The following is an 11,753-nucleotide window of genomic DNA, read 5'->3' as shown; positions in this document are numbered from 1 at the left end:
GTTCGCAGACGTGTACTAATTACGTTGTAAAGCTTCGACACACAGGAATCTCTCACTGGAAACTTGGATAGCACTTAGGGGAAAAGAAAAAAATGATAATATATTACCCAATACTTGTGACAACTACTCCGCACAGACAGCTTCCCAGATTAATCAGACAGTGGAACTCCCTCTAAAATTAACGCACGAGAATTGGAAGGCAGCCAAATTGTGCAACACGTCGGCGCCAGATTGCGCGACACCGTCTGGGCGGACTGAAATGACGTGTTGAAACAAACGACAGTGCGCAGATCTGCAGACGAATAGACTCCAAAGTTGAGCCACAGCGACATGCATTCATCCTTGGATAGTACTGTCAGACATGTCAGTCTAGTAATCTTCAGAAAACCGAGAGCAACGAGGGCCCGTCAGCGAACCAATTCATAGGGGAGAGTCTTTGTTGAAGTGTAACAAAGAAGTCACCTAATTATACGTCGCATTTGCTCAGCAGAGAGACAATACAACGTCTGCATATGTCTCGTCACATAATGAATACAGTCCTAATTATTTATACAATGCACGTGTTGTCTTTGTCAGAGCATTCCTCGAAATGGAGACGTTCGTTGAACCTTGAGTCATAGTTGAGCGCTGTACTATAAAACAAGCTTATTAGGACGGCACGTGTTAGAGAATAACGCTTCTTGCTTACGCTTGCTTAAAGACTTGCTTGAGAGAGGTATCTAAGTGGGAAAACCGACTGGGCTACGGCCATCATTCTCTTCTCGGCATGGTTACCTGTCGGGGTGGCGTAACGGCTATGGCGTTTGCTAAGCACGAGGGCATGGTTTCTATTCCTGGGAGTGGAAGTCACAAAATAAATGAAGAAACGTCTGTGTACATAGATTTAAAGCGCACTTTAATGAAACCCAGGTGGCCAAAATTAGTCTGGAGTCCCTCACTTCACAGCCTGCCTCGTAATCTCACCTTGGTTTTGGCGTGTACACGCGAGAATATAAACAAATTTGTCGGTATGTTTGGCTGCAGCTATCGCAACTACTTATTTATGATGAGAAAAGGAAAACTTAAGAAACGCCGACTAATATGGAAAGGTTGAAAAGCAGTAAGACCTTTCGGCATCTGTACGAAAGCCTTGTTTACCTTGCGAACGGAAGCCGAAAGGTCATACTGTTTTTAAACCTCTCCATTTTAGTCATCGTTTCTTGTGTTTTGTTTTCTCATCATGCCAAACCATCGATTGCCACTGCTTTTTTTTTTCTAATCTGGCAAGATTGTTACGCAGGGATCACGCACTTTTCTCTTCGTGTTTTCTGATGTAGCAGAAAATACAACAGTGTTACCGACGAAAACAGCGTTGGAGAAGCTGAAAACGTGCTTATTCCTGAACAACAGATGATTGTCTCCACGATGACGCTGACGTACGAGAGAGCGAGAAATGCGTTATACGGGAAGAAGACAAAACAACGAGACAAATCGCTCTGTTCGGAGGGGCCGCTGAGTGAAGTTCCATGTATTCCGCGTCGCCACGGGCGGCTGCCCGCGGCGTCTACACCACGCTCGCGGCCACCTGGCTCTGGTCATCAGGCACGTGGAAACACCTCGCGCCCTTGTCGTATCTCTATGCCGCTTCTATTTTTACATCGCGAGTTAATCGTTTCCTGCTTATTCCTCGCTTGGAGCTCAGGCAGTTGCGTTTCGTTTATTATTTCTTTATCGGTGATATACGGCGCGTCAACCAATGTCGTGCTGGCAACGTGGGGAAACTGGAACGCGAATAGCTCGCGTAAAAATCGATGCACGCCCACGGCGCGAAATCCGCTGCTACCTGCGTTGACGAAAGGCTGGCTCGTTTGCGTCATCATTATGACGTGTCTCTATCTTTTTTTTTTTTTTTTTTGTACTCGATGAAAGCGCGATATAGGTCTTCCGTTCATTATTTCTCTCTTTCGGCAACAAGTCGAGCACTCTTTTCTTTTTCTTTCTTTTTTTACGGATCACTGAGAAAGGTTGCAAGCCCCCGCCGTGGAAAGTGACATTTCCTCATGAAAAACCAGAAATAGCAGCACGCAACGATGCTTTAGGTTTGCGGATTTGGTTGCCGCATTGACGTAGGTCTTTGGTTGCTCACGTAGCTCTTTTGACACCGCAGCTGGACAAAAAAAAAGTGTCTATGGCACTGTTCAGTCTTGTTGCTTTGAAGCTCACTCTCTGTATCCAACCTATTTTTACCGAGGCGTGTGTTTCGTGGTGCGTGTTCGTTTCCTGCTTTAACTCTGGGTTATGTGAGTTGTTGTTTCACATTATTTTTTTTGTTCACATACAAGGAACTGCTCGCGTTTATTGAGAAGTAGTGACTGTACTTCGTTAAGGGTTTTTTATCCCTCTTCATTTATTGGATATCCTCTTTCTGGGCGAATAACCGATACTGACGTCAGTCGCGTTGGGATTTCGCAAGAGCCAATGACAAAGCTCGGTTTGAGTAACAAACAAAGAAGGAAATAAATACGACGTCACGCTTACGAAACTTCTGAATAACATGCGTGGGTTCGTTGCTGCAGCGACACAGTATACGCGCGTTTCCCGGAGGCACATGTTGCAACTGTTGCAAGTTTCAGCTGTGGTGCTTCCGGTAACTTTCTGCTTAGCTCTGCCTCTGCCTCGGTCGGCTGTCATTTGATAACATTAATATTGTTTTTAAGGAAAGTTCGATTCGCCTTTTTTATGCGTCTCAAACTCGCTTCTGCAACACCATACGCGCGTGTTAGCTTTCGTTTAGAAGGGTACTGGTTGGGGCTGCTTGGTAAAAATTCATGGTGTGGTTATTTGCGCATCGGTGTCTGTTTATTCCTGTCCTATATACGTTCGTAAGCGGGGTGCAAATAACCGTGCCATGAAGCTTTCGCTTGCAGTGCCCTCAAGCGTTCCCCGGTGTACATAGGGAGCACGTGAAATTAACATCGGAATTAAGCGTGAGACCTGTACAGCTCGCGTCGCACCGATTGTTGCCAAGATTACGCGCTTTAGTTAATTCGTACGACTGCGTAAGAATTTCCAACATAGTAAGCATTGCACTTAAAGGTAGACTTCTCACGATTACTCTCTGTGTGGAGAGGCTGACTTGCAACATGACTTTTGAAATATCGGGTACGAACGCACGAATACATGTTGAAGCGTATCACGGCACTTAACACGCGCAGGCTTACACTTATAAATATCCGCGCATATGAAATAACGGAGCATATTGTTTGTGGTCTAAACTTCGGAGGCGTAATGTAAAATAGCCGAAAATAAATTACTTAAGCGACTGCTGAGGAGAATGATGCCGAAGGGGGAGGGGGGTTGTGGTGTCTGAATTGTTCTGGCTTATTTTTTAATTTGTTTATTGTAACTCTGAAAAGTCGATGGGCGCGGAAGCCGAAGCTCAGGCAGCAACAACGGGAAGCCAAAACAATGGCGAGGGAGAAAGAGAGGGGGAGACCAGGCGTGGCTGTAATAGGCGTCTCGGCTTTACGCTCACATGAAAAATAGTCAGAATTTTATTTCGCCCATACAGCGGAGACGCAATAACAGCGCTTCACGCGTTTAAATTCTTTGGTGCGATACTGGAAATCTAGCTTTGTTGCAATAATTGTGTTTATGAGGAGAAGCCGACTTGTTCGGCAAACATTTGCGCCGGTTGTCTCTGGGGGTATGGCAGAACTGGAGGACTGAGTGACGCAGCACGCACGGCAGTTCGTGCAACGTAAGGGAAAGCGACGAGGACGCATTCGATGAGGGTGGCGGTTGATACTAATAAAAGAGTAGAAAGACTCAACGTGATATTACGTGTAATGAGCGTTTTTATACTATATATAAATCATGAGCATGATGTAGTGAGCGTAATAACATGTCCTTTGTTTCATCCAAGACAAGATTGTAGCGATACAGCAGTGTAACCGTCGCCTGCTCCACACCCAAAAACACAACGACGAAAAGTTTTCAGATAAACTGCCGCATTGCCACCATGTGGCCACGTTCATGCAGCACGTCGCCCCAGTCGCCCCAAAGATCATTGAGTGATCTTCGATAGTGGCAGAAAGCCTTCATACCAAACAACGCCTGCTGCCACTCACAATTACATTAAGTGCCCTTTCTTGATTTGTTTTTAACATGAAAGTGTTTTATGCCGGAGTCCACCACGACTCCACTGACATATTTCCGTCACGGATATGACGTAAGACATACACTAACAGATGGCAAAGGAAAATTTTCTAGAAGAACTAGGAGAAAAAGTTCGTCGCCAGGTTTCGAACCTGCGACTCCTCGCACCGCACCGCGAACCGACTCGGCCACAGACAGTTCTGCATCATACTAACGGCGAGCTATTTATATACACCAATTACCGTAGTTGGTACTCAGAGATCGGTGGCACTTCACCGTGTTTTCGTTATTACTAGCGAGATAAAGCAAAGGGCTCGAAAGGCGCGCTTTAAAGGTCGTCGCCCCGCGCGTTGCGATGCGCGCGCGCCTCCACAGGGCATGGTCGCTCGTGCTCGCGCGCTTATCTCGTGATGGGGGGTGGTCTGTACGTCTTGTGCTCTCACCGCAAGTTTGCGTTTAAGTTACAGAGAGCACGAAGATCACTTCACTCACTGCAGCGGCCGCTTTTGCGAAAGGAGAGCGCTGCTCACACACAAGTTACAACTGAGACAGTTAGTTCGCGCTCATCCTGTGTATACTTGTGCGTTCGTTTCGTGCGTCCTCCTTTGTGTTTGAGCAGCGCGCTTTAACTGTTGAGCTGTGACAGTTGTTAGTTCGCGCTCATTTTGTGTATGTTCTTTCCGTGTGTTCTTTCTGCTCGAGCAGCGCGTTGCGAGTTTCGAGCTGCTTGCCGTTCTTCGCGTGACATTACAATTTGTTGCTATAGCATTCATTCCTTCGCCCTTGTTCCGAAACAATGCACAACGAACGCTCAACTACGTGTGTGAAGATACGTTTCACTTTCGTGTTATACCGATTCCTATAACAGAGGAATTAGCCATGTTTTTTATTACTATCCACAACCGTACAAAACTATGTACAAGCGCAATTCAATCGCGCTTGTTGCGTTTGAATGACACAGAAGTAAAAATAGTGGCCTTTGGCCGCAATTGTAAATTTAATTCTATTCCGAATTATTAGTCGTGAGTGCACCTACGCTCTCTACAAAGAGCCAGAACTATACATAACATAGAGAGTCTGTGGGCATACGTTGTCTATGTACGTTGCAACAGTTTGTATTGTGCTGAAGTGCTTCAATGTTGCTCTTGTGTTAATACTTTCCTCGTACTGCATGATAATGTCGTTCACCCTGTATTCTATTTCAACGCAAAATGTCAGTGTGGAAATACTGTAATACTGTAATTGCAATGGCTAATATGTTCTGTTCAAGAGGTGAGGAGCAGCCCGTACCATACCACACCGTGCCGACATCTCCTGTCTATACCAGCAAACAATAAGGCTAAATTTTAAAACATTGTCAAGCGTCACATGGAATCCACCGTATCATTACTTTTTCCCCGAAACTACGAAACACGGACCAAACAAACACCTTCAAAAAGAAAAGGAGGGGTGGGGGAGAAATAGATGCATTTCGTTGACAAAAAGAAAAAAAAGCGAATCAGTCGCATTTTATCACGAAGCCAGAAGCCCCCATTCCATACTTCCTGGTGACGTGACGTCAGCGGTATCTCAGCGGTCCGTGCTCGTTGACGTCCTAATAAGACCACCCGGCGGCTCGCACGCGCGTCGTCTTCTCAGTAGTCGTGACTGATGAGGCCTAATGCAGGGCCGGCACGCGGCGCCTTTATGCACGCCTCGCGATGGCGCGAAGCCGGAGCTCGGGCAGCAACAGCGGGACGCCAAAACAATGGCGGGGGAGAAAGAGATGGGGAGGCCAGGCGTGGCTGTAATAGGCGGCTCGGTCTGGAGAACCGGGAGATGAGGGGGTGACAGGAGAGAGCGTATATATGGTATATGCGGCCGGTGCCACGGTTCAATTAGGCGAGAGCGAAGCCGCGGTTGAGGGGAGAGAGCTAAAGCAAGGAGGAGGACGGTCTCGGCGTTCGCTCGGGACGGACGACAAGAGACGCCATGAATCACGTCACTGGCGATGGGAGACGACGTAGCCCCAATCCCTGCACCACGCCATCACTCGAGGCGCCTCCTCGAATGGTGCTTGCATCCTCGACACACCCAGCCCACCACCGCGCGCTGCCGGGGCTATGGGCGACAAAAACCCCTTGTTCTCTAAGAGCCTCCGGGGAAGCCAGTGGTGTAAAGCCGACCACCGCCCTACACACGCGCGCGCGCGCACACACACACACACACACACACACACACACACACACACACACACACACACACACACACACACACACACACACACACACACACACACACACCACTGGCGTAGCCAGGGGTGGTTGGGGGGGAGGGGGTTCTCTGCCCCCGGAATTTTTCGATTTTGCATGTGTACATATATACACGCACACATACAACCGCACTTACGAACGTACATAAAGTGCGTTTGAACCGACTTCTGGCTATGCTACTTCTGGCTATGCCACTGACAAACACACACACACGCATACGCACAAAACGCCGTGTTCGAGGAAGTGCCTAGGGCTGTGCGCAGGACTAACGCTCCTTATTCGCCAACTGCAGCGCGCGTTGTCTTCGGTACGTAAGAAGTAGATGGCGCGCGGCGGCATGCAGTAGTGGTTCGTTTGAAGGCACCTGCATTTGCATAATTGGGTTTCACTGGTGGCACGTGGCGTTGGCGCTTCCGGTTTTCGACCGACGCACCTACCGAAGCCCTCGGGCACGTGGTGCGCTGAACCGTTGTCGAGGTTTGTGTCTGCTTTGGCTCGCTCCCTGACGACGCGGGATGTGCCCGGCATCGTTTGGCCACGCGCGGGCTTTCTCGCTCGTTTATGCTCGCGCGCGTGGGCTCGCGTGTGCGCGCGCCTACCCCTCTGAGCTTCGAACGATATGGCTTATATTAGAGTCGGCCAACAGACCTCTGGTCGAACGGGTCGCGCCACTCTCAGTAATGAGCATATATCCTCTATTTGTTCGGAGACAATGCACTGGGAACTATGTCTGGAAGGCTTTTCCTTCTCGTCGTGTTTAGTCAAAGCGCCGCACAGCCGAGGCCTGCCAATATGCTATATTTTCTTTATCGCTTCGGGATTAATTAATTGGTTCGGAATTTATAGTTACCCTCTAGTGAAACACCTGACCCTTCTCCGACCGATAAACCAACAGTTCGAGAAGTACTGCTCTCGGACTGTGAACACACAAAAAGCAAATCCAGCTATGAATCTTCAACTCGCCGAGTTTCTTGATCGTTTGACTGAAGATAAGCTCACAAACGCTCTTTCATTTGGTGCACACTGTCTCGTCTCTCTAAGATCTATAGGGAAGGAGAAAGAATAAGTGCCTTTATTGGAAGGTATAGCTGCAGAGAGAAGTTCTTATTCCAGGATGCCTGGAAATTATGCACGTGAAAACGTGCCGCATATCGATAGGAAAACATAATATAACTGTAACGTTAAAGCGCACTAGAGCGTCCCGAAGATCACATTCGAAAAGCAACGCCGTTAGTGACCCACACAGAAAATTAATGGAATTTTATAAGCACACTCGTGCAACTCAAAGGCGCTGCGACGACCCCTTTTGTCACCCATGTGTCGCCAGCACCGGTCACCAGGGGCACAATGTAAAAATTGAAAAAAAAAATTTTAATGACAGTTACGAGTGCTTCATCGCACGTCTGAGTGTTAAGTACCGAGCTTTGTTAAGCTTAAGTTCTGAATTGTTGCATCTGGTTTCGACCTTAAGCCTGCCCAAGATATATACAGGCTGTACAACTTCGATTTTTCTGGTCTGTGACACTTTTATATCTTTAATTGAGTCCATGGTGTTACGGTGAACTTGCATCAAGTTCCTTCATGGTTACATTCATCTGCTCGCTATGTTGTGTGTTCTGGGGATGTGCACAAGTGTCGAAAGCCTTAACAAGACGTTCCTAACGATTGTTTGAATTCTCATCATTATCATGGGCTCACGAGGTAAAGTAAAGCAGCTGTGCAAGCAGAAAGCATTGACAGCACGACATTCGCGTCTTGTGCTGAGGGACAGACTGATGATAGCGAAAAAACCACAGGAAAACGAGCCACCGTCAAAAGCAATACAATGACCAGGGGTAATACAGTGCACTGGCGCCATCATGACTGCCCTTTCTCGGTTCTAACACGATGAGAAACTGCGCTAGGGATGTCACAGGTAAAAATATCGTTAGCACTTATGCTGCTGAGGTTCAGTTCATTAATTTTTGCTAATAATTCTCAATAAAACAGTCGACATTTAAGGTAGTAATCTTCCCGAATAGTTCATAAATCACACGCAGTGTAAATGTGGTCACGACTATTCGAAGGAGACCCGAAGTAGTATACAATAAAGCAACAACTGTTTTATCTCTATATAGTCCTTTAAATCTTGAAACTAAGTGTTGACGAGTACACCTTATACGAACGCAGTTATTGGCAGGCGATTGCTGCCACCCTCTACCACCTCTCGGCATTAGACCTCTTTTTGTTCTCGTTGAAACTGCACTCGAAGTTCTGAAGTACATCTTCTGGGGACCATAATGACTGCAAGCACTGCGATCGAAACCGCTCTCAAGCTCAAGAAAGCTACGCTATAGCCAGTAGGCTATTTTATGGGGTCCAACCGCGTGCCAATCTCCCTGGTTTTGCTGCTGAGCGATCTAAGCTAAGATTTGCTGACCTTGTGCTCCGTTTTCTTTCTCGTACACCTTTTTACGGCAACGCTCGCTGACGACAGCTTTCCGCGATTTTCGCATTAACCCGGAACCCCTTTGTGTCCGGAACTGCCACCAATTTCCTGTGAGGACCTGCAGCGTAGCTTACGTCATCACTGCCGCCCACTTCAGTCGCCGTTTTACGCTAGAATGGCGCACTGAAAGTTCACGGAGATTCTTTGAACGTGCCCGCCGAGCGAGTATAAGCTTCTTTGTCGCACTCCTCATTGCGTGCTTGCTTTGTTTTGGTTTTTTTTCTTTTTGTCACACAGGTATATAACGTTTTCGTTCTTTTTCTTTCGTTGTTTTCGTTTTCATCTCATAAGTCGACCTGACTAATGCTGCTCGTATCTTTTTTTGTCTTTCTATCACTCTGACCACCGGTCTTATTCCGCTACTTCTGTATTTCGCGTTTCACATCTCCGTCCACATCTGCTCAGAATTTCTCTCTTTATAGAGAGGCTGACGCGTAACATGTGCCCCATCGGCTAGTCTATTGCCTTGAACTTTCTGGTCAAAAGAGAAGTAAAAAGATTGATGAAAATAAATCAAGTGGCGAAATAGAATAATCTATTCATTTTATTCGTAAGCTCTTTTTTTTCCTTTATTGTAATGATGCTGCCCTCTTCTTTTGTTCTTGTCCACTGCCGGTTCTTTATCTTCTTTTTATTTTCCTCTCCTTTTTTTCTTGTTTCTGATCCGCTTTTAATAATCTCTCGTCTTTCCTGTGTTCGTTTCGTGCGTGTGTTCTTTACTGCTTCAGAAATTTCGATGTCCGATCCGACTAATCGATCATCCATACTTTACTTCGTCCGCTACATGGCAACCTTTTGCCCGATACTCTCCCTAGCCGCGTTACAAAAATGAAGGCCAGAAAAAAAAAAGAAAGAAAATGCTATTCTAAGAGCAAAGCAGCTAACGCAATTCCAACCAAAACAAAGGAAAATAGAAAATTCAAATCAAGCATCTGAGGCGCGAAAATCTTGTTAAGCCGCGAGCAGCACCCTTCGATTAAAAGTGTAATTAAACTCAATCCGACCGTGAGAGGTCTGGAAACAAGAAAATGAACGCCGATCGGCGTATCACGAACGTCATCGCTTCGAGCAGTGCAGTCGCCATCCTTCCGATCCACCCCTCCCACAATTTTCTTTTCCTGCTTTTTCATTGGTCCACGACTGCGTTAACGCGCAGACTCAGTTGAGCGACGGTGTTGGCCTTACTAACGTGTCTTAACCCGGAGTAAACCACCAGCGAAATTAAAACTAAGACCTAAAAGCAAACGAAGAAAGGCGAAGAACGAAGAGAAGAGAGGAGCATGGCACTGGGGGAGAGGGAACTCGAAGGCAAGCTAGGGAACATAACATAAAAACGAAAGTTAAGGCGAGGCGAACGGCACTTTACGAGAATAGCCTGGCGTGTCGATCATGAAGAACGAACGCGCCGCCGAGAACAGCGTGCGTGAGACCGTTCCGCGCGGCGCCGCTAAAATTAACCCCGTTAATTGGTGCCCACGTGAACTCGCTGCTTCTCGTCGCTGCCTTGTTTGCCTTTCTTGGGGAGCATAGATGAAAAAAAAGGAAGAAGAAGAGAAGCAACGTTAAGGTGAAAAAGAAACCCGTGTTCCTTTTTTTATCTTCTTCGTCATCTCTCGCGTTTCTCTGTTTTTATTATTCTTTTAGGACGCTTGCGAGCCGGCGAGCAAAAGCACACCCGTAAGCTGATCGCTTCCGTGTTTACCCGTTGGTGCTGCGCAGCGAGGCTGCACGCTTGACGAAAGCGACGTCGACGCGGATTACCACTGCGTCAAAGCGAACCGGGCCTCCGCTTGCTAAAGCCCCCACCTACCCGTGCCGCTTCCCGGATCGGGAGATTTCCGCGGGATTTCCTTACTTGCATAAGAGTTTTTCTTTCTTCCTTTCTCCGCGCCGCCTGCTTCTCCGCGAGTCTCCAAGGCGCTGCGGCGAAAGACTCTTCTGGTAAAGGGAGCGTCTAAAAAGAGAAACGGAAACTATGCAGACGACGACGACGACGACGAAGGGAGATAAGAGGCATAAGGTAATGGAGGCGTTTAAAAGGGCCGAACCAGACGACGACTTGATCCTTCTGTTCGGATTACGAGGAATGAAAACAGCCCCGTATGTCGGGCGCCGGATTGCAGGGTGTCAGGTGGTTTGAAGGCCGCGTTAAAAATAAAGACGGCGTGTTAGCTCATTCTCAGTTTAAGTCGGAAGCCCGAGGAGTTGAACTGAGCAGGCGAGAGACAAATGCATTGAATGGAACTACCGCAAGTATCTGCGCATGCGTCGATTTCGACGCGCAGTTAGTGTTCGAAACAAGATAAAGTGTGTCGTGGCTTCTTTTTAAACACATTTAAACATTTGAAGTATTTAAAGACGGTCATCACTGACGCACGAAACTTCTTTATCTCGTTAGACAGTTTTTATCAGTTTTGAAAATGTAAATTAAAGGTAATCAGTCTCAGATAAGGTAACCCGTAGAAGTAAACAATTGTAGTGTACTTGCGCACAGCTGACAAAAAAAATGCGCTGCATACAACTATGCATAAAACGGAAGCTTAGCTTTGTTTGCACTTCTGTAGTTATCTTAGTAATTATTGATGATATGTGTCCGACTATCTAACTCAAGAAGTTCTAAAGAAGTAAAAGATTCACATAAAAATAATATTTCATGTCGTCGACAAGATACCGTTACCTCTTAGATACTAAAAAAATAAGTTCGAGCAAGACAGGGTTTCAAAGGAAGATAAAGACTTCAAATGATCGACGATAAGGGTCGAATTGACGGACCGGGTAATATAGTATCTTCAGTGTCTACTCGAAAGGTCAAAACACTCAATTTCGCAGTAAGATAAATATTTGAAGGGATCGACGACAAGGTTAGAAGGGATCGA

Source organism: Rhipicephalus sanguineus, chromosome 3 (genome assembly GCF_013339695.2).
Source record: "Rhipicephalus sanguineus isolate Rsan-2018 chromosome 3, BIME_Rsan_1.4, whole genome shotgun sequence".
NCBI classification, from domain to species: Eukaryota; Metazoa; Arthropoda; class Arachnida; order Ixodida; family Ixodidae; genus Rhipicephalus; species Rhipicephalus sanguineus.
The sequence above is the reverse complement of the archived record's forward strand: the minus strand, read 5'-3'. Positions refer to the sequence as shown.